Source organism: Mus pahari, chromosome 17 (assembly GCF_900095145.1).
Source record: "Mus pahari chromosome 17, PAHARI_EIJ_v1.1, whole genome shotgun sequence".
Classification (NCBI taxonomy): domain Eukaryota; kingdom Metazoa; phylum Chordata; class Mammalia; order Rodentia; family Muridae; genus Mus; species Mus pahari.
In genome coordinates this window covers 53,181,520-53,199,597 of record NC_034606.1, presented here as the reverse complement: position 1 = coordinate 53,199,597, position 18,078 = coordinate 53,181,520, and positions in this window count along the sequence as shown.

Below are 18,078 nucleotides of genomic sequence, written 5' to 3'. Positions count from 1 at the left end.
CTCTCTCTCTCTCTCTCTCTCTCTCTCTCTCTCTCTCTCTCTCTCTCAGCAGCTCAGAGGCCCCAGTGATGGTGGGAAGGAGGCAGGAGGATGCTCCATAGGCCCCCAGATCCCAGTGCAGGCTGCAGCCAAGGAGACCAGCTCATTAGTGAATGATCACAGCTCCTGGCTTTTCAGAGTATGCTGGGAGATCATTTCATTTATGGCTTGAAGAGATCTCCATCTTTTCCCATCGGACAAGCATGAGGCTCACAATTATCATGGGCTATTTTTCTGCAAAGGTTTTTAGGTTAAAAAAAGGGGGGAGAAGAAAGTTCTTACAAGCATAATTTATTCTAAATTATTCTGTTTTATTCTCATGCCAAATATTAATAAACGAAGCAATTTAGAAACCATTTAAAATGTTATTGATGAGGCAGAGCCTTGAAAACCAGCCCCAAGCTACTGTGTAGTCCTCTTGTTAGCTGAAAGATGATGTCCAGCCCAGCACCAATTTCAGAGTCATAAATAAGAACAGGGTTTCTAGGTCAAGGAGCTACTTGGAACTTAGCAATGAAACCAAGTTCTATGCAAATATTCCTGAGAGGTAAATGACTTCCACATGTCCCCTTTGTCGCATGGTCCTTGCCTCACTTCTGTTTTTCTGTCCACCGTATGAAGCATGACAGAGAACACACACAGTGTTGACCATGGCATCTCTATCCCTGAGTGTGGTATGGATCCGTGTGGTTTAATTAAATGGGCGGACTGACAGGTGGTCGTTTCTATGAGTTACACTATCAATGATGTTTACTTTTGAACTTGCTGACATGCTAGCGGCTGTTATGACGGATTTACCAGATAGGCCATGTTTTAAAATGCTGTCTGTGGGCCCAGAGAGATCCATCAGTAGTTAAGAGCACTTACTGTTCTTACAGAGGAACTAGGTTTTGCTCCCACTACCCACCTGATGGCTAATAATATATAACTTCAGTTCTAGGGGCTCTAATGCCCTCTTCTTCTGCAGGTGCCATGCATGCATGGGATATGCACACATACATGTAGATAAAAAATTTATACACATAATAAAAATCAATACGTAAAAAATGCTATCTGTGTTACAATAGTTGGTGCTAGTGGGGATAATCACAGAAATTACCACAGAAGACTATATGACCTGGTTGGGGGTCGGGGCATACATGGGTTTTCTTTGGTTCCAGAACACAGGAGGCTAAGTTGACATCTCTGTCTTCCTATTTCTCAGTGAAATGAAGAGGTCATCTCCAGCCAGAGCGCACAGGCAAGTCCTCTCCATTCCTTTCCACGCTAATTCCTCTCAGGATGGGCTTGGTCTGGTGTACTCCTCTAATAAGGATCCCATGTATCAGGCAGTATGGTGAGGTCACCTGGTGGGCAGATACTCTGCTTTCCAGGGAGATGACTGTGGCTACAATCTGGGCTCTGATGTGGTCAGATAAAGTCCCATTGTAAATTCCTCTCTTCTTTCATATGTGATGCACCTGGCCAGCTCTTTCCCCACTCCAGAACTGATAAGATTTATTTTATGTGCATGAATGTTTGCCTGAGTGTATGTTATGTGCATCACATGCATGTCTAGTGCCTGCAGAGTCCAGAAGAAGGTGTTGGATCCCATGGAACTGGAGTTATAGATAGTAGTGAGTAGCTACGTCGGTACTGGTACCTGAACCTGGGTCTTCTAGATGAGTATCAAGTGTTGTTAACCACTTATCCATCTCTCTAGCCCTGAGTGCTGTGGTTTGAATGTGTTCTCTAGTTACTGATTTCATTGGGGCATTTGGGAGTGGGGCCTCTGATTAGGGTTTCTATCTGTCTGGGGGAGTCTTGTGACACAGGTGCTTTCTGTTTTTCTTTATAATTAATTGCCTGGGGATGTTACTGAGACACTTAATGATACCAGAGGGGTGTGAGGATATGTGAGAGAGGATGAAGGGATCTTTCTGGAAGATGAAAGGGGTCATATTGGACATCTACTCTGATACCCCCATGTGTTTTTCCTAGAGCAGTAGTTCTTAACCTGGGGGTCACAATCCCTTTCACAGGGGTCACCTAAGGCCATTGAAAAACACATATATTTAGATTTGATTCATATCAGTAGCAAAATTACAGTTACAAAGTAGCAACAAAAATAATTTTATGGTTGGGTGGGGTCACTACAACATGAGGAAGTGTATCACAGGGTTGCAGCAATAGGAAGGTTGAGAACTACTGGCCTGGGGGATGTTCCAGCAAACTTCTCCCTGCTCCTCAGGCCTTGGGAACTCACCACCCTCGATGGTCTTTTAGTACAGTATGGAGGATGAGGGAAAACTGTCCTCACACTGCCCCCCCCATGGTCCTCAGGAGGGTATGTACAGGAACAAGCCTGTTCTGAAAATGAGGCAGTGGTTAGAGAGGCAAGATGAAAGGATATGGTTGGGTGGAGCTCAGTGATAGAGTGCTTGCTGCCATTGAACCACAGAGCCCTGGGTTTCAATCTTGGTGCTGCCAGAAATAGAAAGGATGAGTGAGTGTGGAATAGAAAGCAAAGTCTGGGGGATTGAAAGGGCCCAAGCATCAAAGTGGAAAGTGACATCATAGGGATATAGAAATGGGGAACCAAACCATGAATAAAAGGACAGTGGGCCTATTTTATATCTTAGATGCCTGGCATCATCCTATTAATTTTATTTACTTTTATATATTAGTCACTTATGAATTCATTTTTCAGTTTCTATTGTGTTTTCCCTGGACATGAGATATTTTCACCAGTGTCTACTGTACAAGACAAGAACATGCATGGCTGTGAAAATGTGGGAGGGACTCAGCGAGCAGAGGATGCTGATTGGTTTGGAGTTTGCAAAGAGCAACTCAGAGGGAGACAAATAACTTGCCACAGGGCCCTGGGTGAAGTCATCTGACTATTGCAGAAACTCTGTTCCCATTATGACACCTGTCAGAATGTCCCACTACCATAGAACTAGGCAGGTGCTGTGGGGCCCACTGACCTACTGACCTACTGACCCACTGACTCACTGACCCACTGACCTACCAGATTGTATATGCTGCAGCCCAGTCCTCCCTTGCCTATTGAGACCACCTTTGAACTGAAGTGTCCAAAGAGGTTCCCATCCCATGAAGAGAGCACAGAGCCTGTTTATGATGGTTTGAATATACTTGGACCAGGAAGTGGCACTATTAGGAGGTGGGGCCTTGTTGGAGGATGTGTGTCATTGTGGGCGTGAGTTTTAAGACCCTCATCCTAGCTCCTTGGATGCCAGTCTTCTCTTGTTTGCCTTCAGAACAAAATGTAGAACTCTCAGCTCTTTCTACATCATTCCTGCCTGGATGCTGCCATGCTCCAGCCTTGGTGATAATGGATTGAAACTCTGAACCTGTAAGCCAGCCCCAATTAGATGCTTTTATGAGTTGCCTTGGTCATGGTGTCTTTGCATAGCAGTAAAACCTTAACTAAGACACTGCTGATGGCTTCAGTCACCTCCACCACAGTACTGTGCCTCACCTCAGGATCATGGGTGTATTGAAGACAATTTCTGTTTACAAGAATGTCTGAGAGAATCCAGAGCAGAAGACTTGTAAAGGTATATGATGGTTGTGGTGGGGCAAGGGCAAGGGCATTTTTGTATTACCAGTTACATTATTCTGTTTAAAAAATATTACTAAGAATGTAGCTGGCTCATTAGAGTCATAAACATTCAATGGTAAACATTCCTTCACACTAACATTTCTAAGAAAAATAAGACCACTGACAGAGATAATGCAAGCATTGGTGCTCGAGGCAAGGACAGGGTGCAGGCATATGCTATGGGGGCCTGGGCACATGGCTGCTCTGGGCTGCCTGGGACAGGTGTCCCTGCTGACTAATTGAGTTGACCTTCTGGGTAGGCTTGTCAAATAGAGACCAATTAAATATTGCAGAATCCACACTAGAAATGTCTGTTTTTGTTTTACAGTAACTGAACCCAGGCCTTCATTTTTGACAGCAATTAGACAGCTGATCAACTGATTTCTGAGATGGTCCTAGTTAGGGACAACAGAGCCCAGCTGTCAGCTTCGAGGGTAACAGTCTTCCCTTTAATTACTGTCTTTCCACGTGGGGCACAGCCATCTTTCATTGGTGCAGGAAGAAGTGGCTGAAGCAAGAGGAATTTGCATAGCTTAGTTTTGCTAGAACATTCTTACACATGATGAGAGGTTTTGACCTGTTTCAGTCTGGCCTCCAGCAATGTTAATTCGAATCCTATCTATAGTTCATCTACCTTATAATCTAAAACTTAATTTATAAATTTTAAGATTCACAGTAGTGCCACTTATAACCCTTAGCTGACTATTACCAACAACCTCAAAACCACTAGAAAGAGTGCGAGGTGGCTGCCTGCTTCAAGCCCACTATAGAAAAAGTTTCATGGTTCCCCAGACATTGCCCCTTTTCACAGTCTTATTCTGAATAAACTGGTTTAACCAGGAATAAGACATCATCACTTGGAGGTGGTGGTGGTGGTGGTGGTGGTGGTGGTGGTGGTGGTGTGACTCCTAGCTTGTGCAACAGATGCCAATGATCTCCATGGAAAGGGCCGAGCGAAGCTGGGACACAGACAGTACAGAATAGGATGGATTCCCAGCAGACAAGTCACTTGACACTGGCTTCCTTGATGGATGCTCTTGAACCTAATTCCTCTGATATGTGGATGTTATTATACATGTGCTAGATGTAGCTGCTATTCAGAAAAAGGTGTCTGCTTCACCCTTGTACTACTACTATGTGTGGAATACGTTGGCTGTCTCAGTGAATCTGGGCTGCATTTCTGTTGAATGTCTGAGGTTCCAGGAAGCTGAAGCTCTGTGTTTATGTGGGTTAGGGTGGCTCTGGAAGCCTCACCATGGACAGCTCCCAGCTTTGCCAGGCCTTGGTATCAATCCCCATGGTCCAGGCCTCAATTTGTCAGTTTGGGTCTTGGGTCAAGAATCAAGACTTCTTCCTGAATGGCCTTGGGAATAACTTTGGACACAATGAAAGCAGTATTTGACCAAAAAACCAACAAATCAGCTTTATTGAACTTGTAATTAGCATGCAGAAAGTGCAGATAGTTAGATTTTATAGAAAGAAATTTCCCTGGGTTCCCCAGAAGCAATACAGTCATCAAAATGTACGCAGTGGAGGCCACAGAACACTCCAGAAGACAGTAAGAACATATGCGTGGGAACAGGAGGAGTGGAATATGGATGCAGTGAAGTTACACAGTGTCCACACTGCATCCATCATTGAAATGAGCACTATACATGACCATCACACTTTGACAATACATGGTATCCATAGCACAAGACATATGCTTGTGTCTGTGGAGCAAGAGCAAGTGTTTAGGCTTCATCCAGCTGCTTGCCCTGACTTTCCCATTTTCCTTATAGATTTCCAATGTGGCATCCATTCTAGATGAGAAAGAAGTTCAATACAAGGCTCATGCTCTCCTCTGAAAGGCACCGTGAGGACACAGTGCCAAGGGCATACAGACAGTCAAGGTCACAGACCAGCTGACTACAGTCCAGGGCTCTCTCTATTGGATTCAGGTCCCCGATGAAGGCCGGGAATCGGAATCTCCCTAGGGACGTGACCATTCACTGTTTCAAGGAAACTTTTGCCAGTCACAGATTTCTCAGTGGCCTTGGCACAGCCTCAGTGGGTGTTACTCAGCTTCCCCAAACAGGAACCACCCCAGACCCAGCCACTTCTCATTCAGACATCTTGGCTTTGGAGAACTGGCTGTGGAGATTTGTCTAAGGAGCAGCCCTTAATTGGGAAAACCAGTGGTGGAGGAAGAAGAAGCCCCACCTGCCACTCCCCATCAATATGTATACCCATGCATGCCCTGTCTGGTACAAACCTTATCTGCTTCACTCTTCCAAATGCAGGTTTTTCCTATGTACACACTGCAAGCACGTACACCCGCACGTGAGCACATACACACACACACCCGTGAACACCCCATGCACATTCTACCTTGGGCACACCCCGTGCTCTGAACACCCCAGACACATCCAGCTATGCAAGCAAAGTTGTGCACTTTTCATTCTGGGCACATCCTGCCCTGCACACACACCTACCCTTACGGCAGCACTGGAGGGCAAGGCAGTTTCACTTTCTATTGGCTGAAACCAGGCCCTTGCAAGGTCAACATCAAAGGAGTCTCAAGCTTTCCACCGAGGTAGGAGCTCCCCTTCTGCGGCCACAGATTGCCGCAGGGCTTCTTCCTGTGGAGGAGAAAGAGAATTCAGGACTCCAGTGGACCTGGAACCTTAGCTCTTATGAATACTTAAGGTATCGTTGCAAATGTTTGCACTCAGATTTGTCTATTTATTCATATATTTTAATGTGTATATATGTTTTGCTTCTCTCTCTCTCTCTCTCTCTCTCTCTCTCTCTCTCTCTCTCTCTCTCTCGTGTGTGTGTGTGTGTGTGTGTGTGTAAGTACTCCACATGCCCACGGAGGTCATTAGGGAAGCCAGCTCTGCAGGGAACTGCTGGGATGGATGACTATGAGCCACCATGTAGGTGCTGACAACTGAACCCAGATCTTTGGGAAGAGCAAGGAGTGCTCCTAATTGCTGAGATATCTCCCCAGCTCCAAAATGGAGTCTTTATAAGCCCTTTGGGTCCCTACGAGGATAAAAACCCACCTCCAAATCCAGGATTCTAGAGAGGCATCCTTGGCTCTCTCATGGCTCAAGAAACCCCAGAGGCCTTTGTTACAGTCTCCGCACTGTGTTAAAGGTCACCGCAGCATCCCATAGGACTTTTCAGAGACCCTGAAAAGCAGGCACAGGAGACGCTATGTGGGGGAGATGGTGAGCTGCTGGTCGTGAGCTCAGGTCAGGAACCATGCCGATCCTTGAAAGGGAAGATCTATGCGCAGCTAGATCCCAGACTTCCACCTGAGGCACACCAGTGCGGGCTCTCACAGCCTCCCTTTCACCTCTCTGTGACTTCTTGGATGCACATTGGGTTTTATCCACATTGATTAGGCTCCTCTGGAGCATCCTGTTAATGTGATGGAGGAGTTGGATGATGTGTATCTCGGGTGAGTGTTTCAGACTAGAATGTTTTAGTAATTTTTACCGTAATATACACATAGTGCTTCAGATGTGAATAACCTGCTCATTCATTTGTAAGACAGTCGTATAAATAATTCTCCATATTTGCCCATTGAGATGTACTTAGCATCAGCTCTGATTTTCTTCCACAGGGACAGGGGACAAATCTTGGAGGTGGCTGAGGATCCTTCTGACAGAATTCAGTCAGGAGCATATAAGGAGACTTACCTTAATGATATTCATAGGCTAGATTCCCAAACTTCAGAAGCAGCTGAGGCTCAAGAACTGGTGGGTGACCCTAACTACCTTTGTGATTTAGAATCGTGTGTGTGCTGAGCCCAATTCTGATCTCTATATCCTCTGTCCATTTAATGACCTGAAGACAGCCTAGGTAGGACCCATGTGACCCCAAGGGGCACAGCCACACCTGACTGCACACAGCTGGGTAACATGCTGGGAGAGCTTCCTGCATGTTCCTGTCTTTCTGGAGATGTTCCTGAACAGAGGTGCACATCATCCAGGAAACCACCATGGACTGTAGTCGATTTGAGGGCAAGGAAGCACCACTGTGGTCTTCTAATAATAAGAAGAAAGCGCAGAGTGCTTGGGATAGCTTCACTGGAAGCAAATCAGAGAAGCTGAGCAGAGTCCCGAAAGCAGGAGTCCTTCTCACCTGCTGCCCTGGAAGCTATGCTGGGTGTGTGGACTGTGGTGGTTACTCCAGGATGTCCTTGAAGCCATCTGGAGGGACACATCTTCCTGCCGGGAAGAGCCTCTTCACCATCACTCATGCTGCGTGTGTGTGTGTGTGGGGGGGTAATTGTGGCAAGAAGGGAAAGACAATGGGGGAGCAATGATAACAGGAGGGTAGAGAGAGCTTAGTTATCAGCAATACTCCTTCCTTTGGAAATAAGTCAGGGGAAAAAACAACATTATATAATCTAGGTTCTCAAGGTAAGAGAAGCAGAACTCAAGAATATATTTTTAGATGTGAAAATTCAGTTATACAATTGGTAACATTCAAAATTAGCTTTTGTACAATTATGAGATACAAAATACAATTGCGAAAGTAGTTTCTTTTTTCCTTTTTTTTTTTTTTAAATTTTTGCTTGAGCATTTAATATATGCACATAATATGTTCTGTCAAATCCAAACCTCCAACTACTTCCATATCTCTCTGCTCATTTTTCCCTCCCAACCTCATGTGTTCTTTATTTTAAACTCACCTCCCAGTCCACTTGTTGCGGTGAGTATGTGCAAGGGTGTGGAAACAATGGGTAGCCTGTCAGGGGCTGCATCCTTTGGGGAAATCCTTGACTCTCTTTTCTTTCATCAGCCATCAATAGCCAATATACAAGCCTATTGGGGCCATTCTTTTTCAAACCTCAGAATGTGCAACTTCATGAGCCCCTTCCCCATCCATGCTGGGACGATGGCGTTTTGGTTAGCTTGATCTTGTGCATGTGTTATGTGTGCAGTCACAGCTGCTTTCAGTTCATATATGCAAAGGTCCTAACATGCCTACTATGTTCCCACATCCATGCATGAAGTGAGACATGAATGCCTTGCTATAGACATTCACTACCCCAGGCTCTTACTGTCTTCTAACCTCTTCTTCCATGAAGATCCCTGAGGTTGGGGTGGGGGTGGGGAAGCCTGGTATAGATATCTCATCTAGACCTGAACATTCCAGCCTCGTGTTCTCTGCCTGTTGACCAACTGTGGATGTCTCTATTACTCACCATCCAAGAAAGAAGTTTCTCTGAAGAAGTTTGAGAGATGAGTTGACTTGGTATAGGAGGTTCCCAGTGGGTATAGGTAGGCCATAGCAGGGGAAGCTAAGGCCCTCTATTTGCTGCAGGAAGCCCCATGGACTGAACTTCTGAGGCAAAATTCCTGAGAGTTTCAGGTACTTACCATTGGCATCTGCACTAAACCTGACTATAGGTCTCAGGAATGACTATGTGCTGAACTATTAGGTGACTGTAATGTAAAAGAGTACAGTAGGTTTGCAGGGGGTGGGGTGGGTGGGGGCAGGGCAGAAGCTGTGTTGGAGGGGAGAGGAAGGCCAACCTAAGCAGGCTTTCTGAAGAGATACTGAGGTGGCTGGAGTGGCTTCTTCACATAACTTCCTTGCTCCCAGTGTGCGAAAAAGACCACAGAGACAAAGGAGGTAGAGAGCAGCCACCGATGAAGCAGAGCCAGGAAACTTGATGCCCTGTTCTTTTGTGCTCTGGAAGATTAAGGATTTCGATGGAAACAAAGAAACCAGGAAGAGGCCATGACTGCTGACAGTCACTGTAGGTGACAATTTTTTTTTTCCAGGATGAAAGGCAGAAAGTGAATATTTTTTGATAAAGTCAACTTTGGCTGAGCAAAGAAAAGGTGAAAAATCACCACAATAACAAGACATCCCTGTAACGGATGAATGATGGCCACAGGCCCAGAGAAGGCTTATTACCAGATGAAAAGATGGGATGATGGCCTGGCAGTGCAGTAGAACAACACTGGGAGGCTGAGGCAAGAGGCTCCCAAATCCAAGATCAGCATTGGCTACAGAGCTCTAGGCTACCTGGCAACTGTAAGACGGTGCCTTGAAAGTTAAAATAACAACAACAATAACAAAACCCCAAAAAGATGGCTAAAGGTGCACCTTAGTGGTAAACTGGTTAGCTAGCATGTGACACGCCCTGGACTTAACTCTTAGTATTGAAAAAAAGTGAGGGGGGGGGATCTGTTTGATATTCTAGTAGAAAACTAGGCAAGAGAATCCTTCATTCATCTACCTAACCCTCTGTCCATCCATATGAATTCATTCATCAATGTATCCACCTACCTACCACACACACACACACACACACACACACACACCCCTCGAATTTTCTTTTGAATCCATTGGTGGTGTGGCTTTCAGAACACCAGCTTCCCACACTGTGCTGTGAGGAGTCAAGTGATCTTCTAGGAGAGCCTAAGAGTGACACACACACACACACACACACACACACACACACACACACNTGCATTTCCAGGTCTTAAAATTACTATTTATTTATTTATTTTTGGTTTTTCGAGACATGGTTTCTCTGTATAGCCCTGGCTGTCCAGGATTAAAACACACACACACACACACACACACACACACACACACACGCACACACGCGCACACACACACGCACGCACACACGCGCACACACGCACACACGCGCACGCACGCGCACACACACACACACACACACACACACCCCTTGAATTTTCTTTTGAATCCATTGGTGGTGTGGCTTTCAGAACACCAGCTTCCCACACTGTGCTGTGAGGAGTCAAGTGATCTTCTAGGCGAGCCTAAGAGTCACACACACACACACACACACACACACACACACACACACACACGCACACGCGCACACACGCACGCACGCGCACGCACGCGCACACACACGCACACACGCGCACGCACGCGCACACACACACACACACACACACACACACACACACACACACACGCACGCCGGTTCCCCTTATATTATGCTCAAGAACTTTTATCCTGAGGAAATATTGATGCATCTGCTAATGGGATGTGCCAAGATTCGGCTCTCATAATGTTTGCTGCGGTGTTGTTTATAATAATTGGAATTAGAAACAACCTGAGGATTATATTATACTCATTCCGAACACCCATATTCATAAAGCAGAATATCACACCCCTATAAAAATGATTTTGAGGAAGGATCTCTCATAAAACAGGACGCATCCATACTTTTAAAGATGGAAACCAATTTACGAAACAATATATCAGAAGCCGACCTAACGAGAATTAAAAATCTCTGCCTGAAATTGCCACAGCGCTTTATGACATTTCAGGAGAGGAATGAAAGAGGAGGCTAAACATTAGAGATTGAGCATGAGCGTGGATGGGACCACATCATGTATGGCAAATGGCACAGCTGTTTCCTGGAGCGTGACAGCCAGCCCAGGACCTAGCCATTTGGCCAGCCACCACCCGATTCTTAATCTCTGGCTGCTCATACAGGAATGGACCCATCAGAGGAAGGTAAATACATTTCCTGACCAATCGTTCTGGGTCCCGACTACTAGTGAGTCATCTCAGTGTCCCTGGGGACCAGTTCCAATGAGGCTACCCGGAAGCCTTTCTCCCACCCCCAACCCCGTGCCTCAGCCTTCCAGCAACTGTTCCCTAACTGTCTGCTGGGTTGGCTCAGTACAGCCATGATGGAGAGTCCCCCAGGTAGAGGAGGTGCTAGGTGGACGGTCTCTACTTAGTCACGTTGGCATCGCTTTGCATTTTCTGCTATCCCAGCAGAGGTGCTCTGAGCCCTACTGTGTGCCACAAAACACCGCAGACCTGGCCCCAGCTTTGCTGGACTCCTCACTTCAAAGCCACTGTGCTCCAGTGTCAGGGTCCATGAAGCAGATGGGTCAGCACGGTGCTGGCTCCTCTGCTCTCAGCTTGAGCTCCTAGGCTGTTTGCCCTTAGTGTGATGCCTGCCTCTGGGCTTGGTTCCTACTTGCCTGGCCACAGAGGAACGGCTATACCTTCTCTCTCTGATACTATTGACTTTTGTGTCATGATTTTTGGCTGAGTTGTGAATTGGAAATGCTTTCTTGGGAAAAGGGTCTGAGGTGGGACAGGAGGGTGTCCTGTGTCTGCCCAGATGGTTCTTGAAGATCATGGGCTGTGGTTCTCATCATCTGTGGACCTCACTGGCCATGATCCTCACTGACTGTCACCTATGGGAACACCACTTGGCATGGGTCCTCAATACAAGTCACCAAGGCTGTCTGTGTCAGTGGGTGAGAGTTTAGCATGATCCAGAGAGAGCCTGTTTAGAGTCTCTCCTCTGGGGTACAGGGTGTCAGGTTTGCAGCCCCAAGCATCTTGGTCAGATTGGCCAGAGACCTGTAGAAGGACCACCATCTTGCTCGGGCTCCAGCTCTCCCAGGTTAGGTGTGAGTCCTCTCCTCCAGCAGAAGGATGCTCACTCTGGGTGGGTGTGCAGATCCTCTTTCCTAACTGTCTTTCCAAACACTGCCACCATCTCCAGGGAGCTCAGGGCTTTCTGTTCATTCTGGGGAATGCTGGAGTCTAGGAGGCCGTCCATGACTGGTGACTGCAGAAGAAAGGAACATGACTTTTCAGGCTCACACAGTGGCAGATTTTTCCAAAGGTTTGAAAACTTGCTTTTAATGATGATGATAAATGATATTAATAGCAATAGCAATAATAATAATAATAATAATAATAATAATAATAATAATAATGCCAATAAAATGGCTTAGGAGGTGCTTGCCACCGAACCAGATGACCTAAGTTTGATTCTTGGGACCTATGAGTTAGAAGGAGAGAAATGACTTCTGCAGGTTGTCTTTTGGCTTCTCTACATGCACCATGGCATGCCTCTTTCCCTCAGTCCAGAGAAAACCAGAGCCAGAAAACCAGTGAATGTAAGGCAGGATGTCCTGGCAGGTACCATGCAGGCGAGGACAGCAGGCACAAACCTGTGTGAGGTACATTGATTGGGCTGGCAGGACCAGAGTTTCCAGCATCCCCCGCCCTGCCTGCCCCCGCAGCTGACAAACAGACATGAAACAAAACTGAAACCCAAATGTAGGGCAAAGGCCCCTCAAAGTCAAACCCAAAACATTTCCAGGAAAAATCAATTAAACTACAATTCAGTTATGCAGGCGGAGAAAAGATGAAAACTATGGGAGGCTTTCGGTACAGACCGGATACACCTTCTAACTGGCGTGTGAAGCAGAAAGAGGCCAGGACAACAACAGCGCTTTCATCTCATTTTGTCAATAAAATTAAACTTCAGACGGAAGATCTGACTCAAAAAGTAAAATTAGAATGGGAAACCAACCTTCTACTTGAGCTAGGGAACTCAGAAGGATGCTTTGAAAGAGTTCCTAAGGGGAAAGAGAAAGGAGGCAAGGGTGGAAGAAGGGGGAGGAGGGAGAGGAGGGAGAGGAGGTACAGGAGAAAGGAGAGGGTGGAGAAGGGGGGAAAGGAGATTAAGAAGGGGAGTAGGGAGGGGAAGAAGGGTAGAGAGGAGACATGAACCCAGAGTCCTCCACAGGCTGTAGGCTGTCCTAATGTAGGGTGATGTCCAAGCTCAGCACCCATTGACAAGGACACCCGTGGATTCCGCTAACAGAAGGGGACCAGAAAACATGATCTCTGGTTTTAAAAGGAAAACAGGACAATGAAAAGTTTGACTGACTCCACAGCAGAGGGCGGGCTTTTGCCATTTATCATGGGAGCATCTTCTGTTCTCATCTGTCTTCATATCTATCTGGCTGCTCCTCAGAGTTAAGCCACACATTGGGCAGTGATGCCATGTGTGTCAATGGAGGATCCAGCTTCCCACTCAAAACAGCAAAAAAACAGCCCCAGGGCAACACCACGAGGCTCACATAGCCTCTCCTGCTCACAGCTGGTCCTTGCAGCCCTTATCCTTCCGAGAGACATGAAGTGAGGAAGATTCCTTGATAGGCAGACAGATAGGGAGAGAGGCCATGGCTGGATCATAAAGATGGTTGGCCTCCAAGATGTCTGGTTTCCTCGCCCTCCTGACCGCAGACAAAGGCCTGGCAGCTTGCAACAAAGGCCGGGGAGGCTTTTTCTCTGGTTTCTTACTGGTAAGTAAGGCCTCCTGCCAGTGAACAGACCTACCAAGTTCAAAGTCAGATCAAGAAGTGTTTACCTCAAACCTGTAAACCTGTCAGCCTCTCTGGGTTCAAACTGATCCAACCTTAAAGTGGGAAAGAAAGATTCACCCTCTCAAAGACCTTTAAAACACCAGTCCGCATGAAAAGACCAAGCTTGAGCTTCTCAGGCCCCACCTCTGCTTTACGGTGGGTCTTTCTCGCTGTGCCTGCTGTGTGTGTGTGTGTTTCTTCACCCCTAATAAAAGCATTTCTTCAACTTCTGATTCTATCTTCTATGTGCCAAAACGTATCTGCTGCTACCCATTGAGTTCAAGACTTTTTTTTTCCTGCCTTTTCATTCACTGACCAGCAGAGACAAATGAACCTGGTCAAGACCCCTTGATGGCAACCGTTCTTCTAGGCTGGGACAGTCAGGACTTTCTTTCTAAGGAGCACTGTTACTCTGCTTTACATCCAGGGTACCTGGAGCACTGGAAGGATGAGGGTCATGAAAAGAGACAGCAGTGTCCCCCCAGGTCCCCCAGATCCAGGATCATAGCAGCGTAGGGAGCTCACACGAGCGCCTTACAAGCATCTCCAGCTGAATGTGTTCAAGGGGCAAGTCTGAGCTCTCAGCTAATTAAGGCCACTCTTCCTATCTGCCCATCTTCCTACACGATGTTTCCATCCAGGACAGAGTCCCTCAGGTCTCAACATCTCTAATGATCTTGTATGTGGTTCCTCCTGAACCCTTCCCCACCAATGGTTGGGCAATCGGGAGGTTCTGCTTAGATGCACCTAGACCTCAAGCCTATTTCAATGGCTTCCATTTTTCTGATTACTTCTCACTCCAGGCCAGTGTCCTTTGGGCCTGCGTTCTTTGGAGCACTATCCACATGGCCCAACCCCCTCTTTCTTACAGCCCTCCAAGGGAGACTAAACTAAGAGCAGCCTGACTTCTTGTGCCCTGAGCTATGTACTGAGCTCTGAGATACAACCTCTCATCCGAAGACAGCATGCTCACGAGATGGGTTGGTCTCCAAGAATGCTCTTCTGGCCCCAGAGGCTGTCTGTCTCTTTACAGGACAGCCTCACTGAACACAGCCATGGTTTTCTTACTCTGTCCTTAGCACATGAAGGAGGTCTGGACATGTTGGAGCCCATAAGCACCACTGACTGACAAAGTTAGCAGCCCTACCACTCATGCATGGTCTTCGCGATACCTTCTTAGTGCAAGGTGTCAGCATAGGATGTTGGCATCTGAGCAGCTGCTTTCTGTACCCCACAGTCACAGAGGCAGTAGAAGCCAGGGAGAGTCTCCAGGGCCCAGCACGTGGACCAGCAGCAGGTAATTGAACGTGGGCATATCAGAGGTCTGTCATCAATTCTTATAAATGTCACTTTGTGCCTGGGCTTTTCTTGTGGTTTTGCTTTTTTTCCTGGACTCAGTGTTGTTTTTCCCAGAACAGCATGGGGAATTCAGAGGGCTCCGTCTCCATTTGATTTAGCTTCCCACATGCCTAGCTGCTGATGGAGTCTGACATTGTCTTTATAGAGTGAGTTGTTAATAGAGGCGAATCTGGCTTCGCAGTGATTCTTTCTGACCCACGGGAGGGCTCGGAGAAGTGCCCTTGCTGAGAGAGCGTTCAGCACACATGGGAAGTCCACGGGACTAACCTGCTCATGTAGGCGCCTAAATTGCGGGTTAGAGAGAGAGGTGCAATTGACCTGGTTAGCTCGTGGGGGCTGTGTTAGAACATGACATAGCCGGTGGCAATTCAGACACTGTCAGCTGTAGCACACAGCAGTGTGCCTAATGCATAGGACAATGCTCTGCAGATATTCCCTTAAGTAAGAAGTAAGGACCGTTTCATGCAAATGAGGGGACTGAAAGAAAAAAAAATCAGCACAAAATGTAGAATCAGGACTAGAAATAGATCTTCCAGCCCCCAGAGTCGAGCCGCATCTGAGCCGTCCTTTCTTGGGAAGATTTTTCTCTCAAGGCGTTATTGCCTAGTTCTAACCCAGCAGCTAAGCCTGACACACGCCAGTTCTCTGGAGCTGTCTGGAGGCTTAAGCCTTCCACAGGCCAGCTGGCTGTGTCCCAAATCCCTTCAAAGGGAGCCTCCCTCCCCTGCTCTGGGACCTCACTCATAGAGAAAAATAGGACAATGGCTGTACAGGGGTCTATCTCGGAGAAGATTGTGCCCCAGTGTGGGTGAAGTTGCTTTCACTTTGTGATTAAAGCCCATGCTAAGCTAACTCTCCCATCACCCGAGATACTGGGAATTTTTCATGACAAACTAATGACTTCCAAGAATGAAATAAACTCTACACACATTTCTCGGGAAAATGTATCATTTCTGGAAAATAATTAAAACGAGTCAGATGAAGTCTTTTCTAGGAGCGCATGAATATAGAAATGGGTCATCTGTAACTGCAACGAGTCATGTTTGGGCTGATGGGTCCTCACCCCTGCCTGCTGTTAATATGCACCATTAATTAGTGTCAGGGTGGACATTCTCGGTTGCCCCAGCTCTCTCAGCTTCAGGTCTTTGAAACCTGGGTCTGGCCCATGCTATCTTTCAACAGGACACCACAGAAATCCAAGTAACAGAAATACACCTATCTTTCCCCAGACTTGTAAGGAACCCTAAGTAGGTGCAGTCTCTGCAGAAACAATTACATTGTGATGTGTCAGGATGGGACACGGAGGAAGAGGAAAGAACCAGAGTGTCTGACACATTCATAATACCTGTAAGGACTTGTGCCAAGAAGTGGTTCAAGGCTTTGACAACAGACAGCCTGTGAGGTTTCCTTCAATTTGCACAGGCTACCATAGCCCATTCTGGGCAAGGAGGAGACAGGGTCTGGAGGGATAGGCTCCTTTCTAAGATATGACCCAGAGAAGATTCCTGCTCTAGTAGACAGACATTCTGCATTTCTTCCAGTGTTAACATGGTGTAGAAAACAAAAAGTATTGGATATTTTATTATAATCTCCTGAGGATTTGGAGGATTGTGTTTGACTTTTAGTCAACACTTTTAATTGATCATTAATTGCCTAAATAGGATAAGGCACAGTTGTTTCAGCTGGCTCCTGCTGGCAAAACAGAACACCAAGGGCTTATGGCTCAAACATCAGACACTTGCTGCTGGTAGCTCTGGATCCCGGACCTTCAAGGTCAAGTGTACACAATTATTCATGAACAGGGCTCCTCCTTGGCTTGAAGATAAGTTGATAACAGTCTACACCATTTTGCTGTATGGTAGGAACATAGGAATTGGGAGGGGAACAGAGCTCTGGCTTTCAGAGAGGAAGAGCTCTGCAAGCAATAAAGAAAAAGATCACAGGGCCAACAGGATGGCTCTGTAGGTGATGGTTCTTATGACCTGAGTTTGATCCTTGGAGCCACATGAAAGAGAGAGAGAGAGAGAGACTAGACACCTGCGGGTTCTCCTCTGATCTCTGCATGGGCACTATAGCATATGGGCAAGCATGCACGTATATACTCACAATAAGTAAATATGTACATGCGTACATACATACATACATACATACATAATTTTTTTTAAAGGAAAGGGGGGAACAACTCAGACAAGCTACGTCCCACATGTCAGGACAAAGGCCAGTGGTTTCATTCCTCTTCTCCTAAGTCTTATAGGGATCAGCTCCAATTATGACCTCATTGAACCCTAGTGATCTCTCATAACCCTGTCTCCAGGGACTGGAGAGATGCCTAACTGTTAAGACCTCATACTGCTCCTGTAGGGGATCCAAGTTCAGTTCTCAGAACCTACGTTAATGTCTCATGGCGGCCTTTAACTCCTGCTCCAGATAACCCAATATCTCTGGCCTCTGCAGGCACCTACACACACACACACACACACACACACACACACACACACACACACACACACTTGAAGAGCAGAGCACAGTTTAGTCACAGGCAGTGGGGATACAGGTAATAGGCGCAGAGATGTGCCCTCGCTGTTACGTGTATGGATTGCTAGCCCGTGCTAATCCCAGCTCCACCCTCGGTTCTGGACATTCGGCAGTCACTCTCAAGAGTCCAGCTGTTGTTGGAATCTGGTGGATGCCTTATTAAAGAGAAAGCATGGCCTTTACTGCTCCTTCAACATTACCATCTGTCATGCTAATCCCTCTGTGTGTTCTTGATTTAGTTATTATTTATCAATACATAGGTCACATGTTTATGACTATAGTTAGTGGGGAGGATGGTAGTTTTGTTTCTGATGACCTTTGCCTACTCACGAGTGAGTCCTGAGTCAAGCTAGGAAGCTCTTC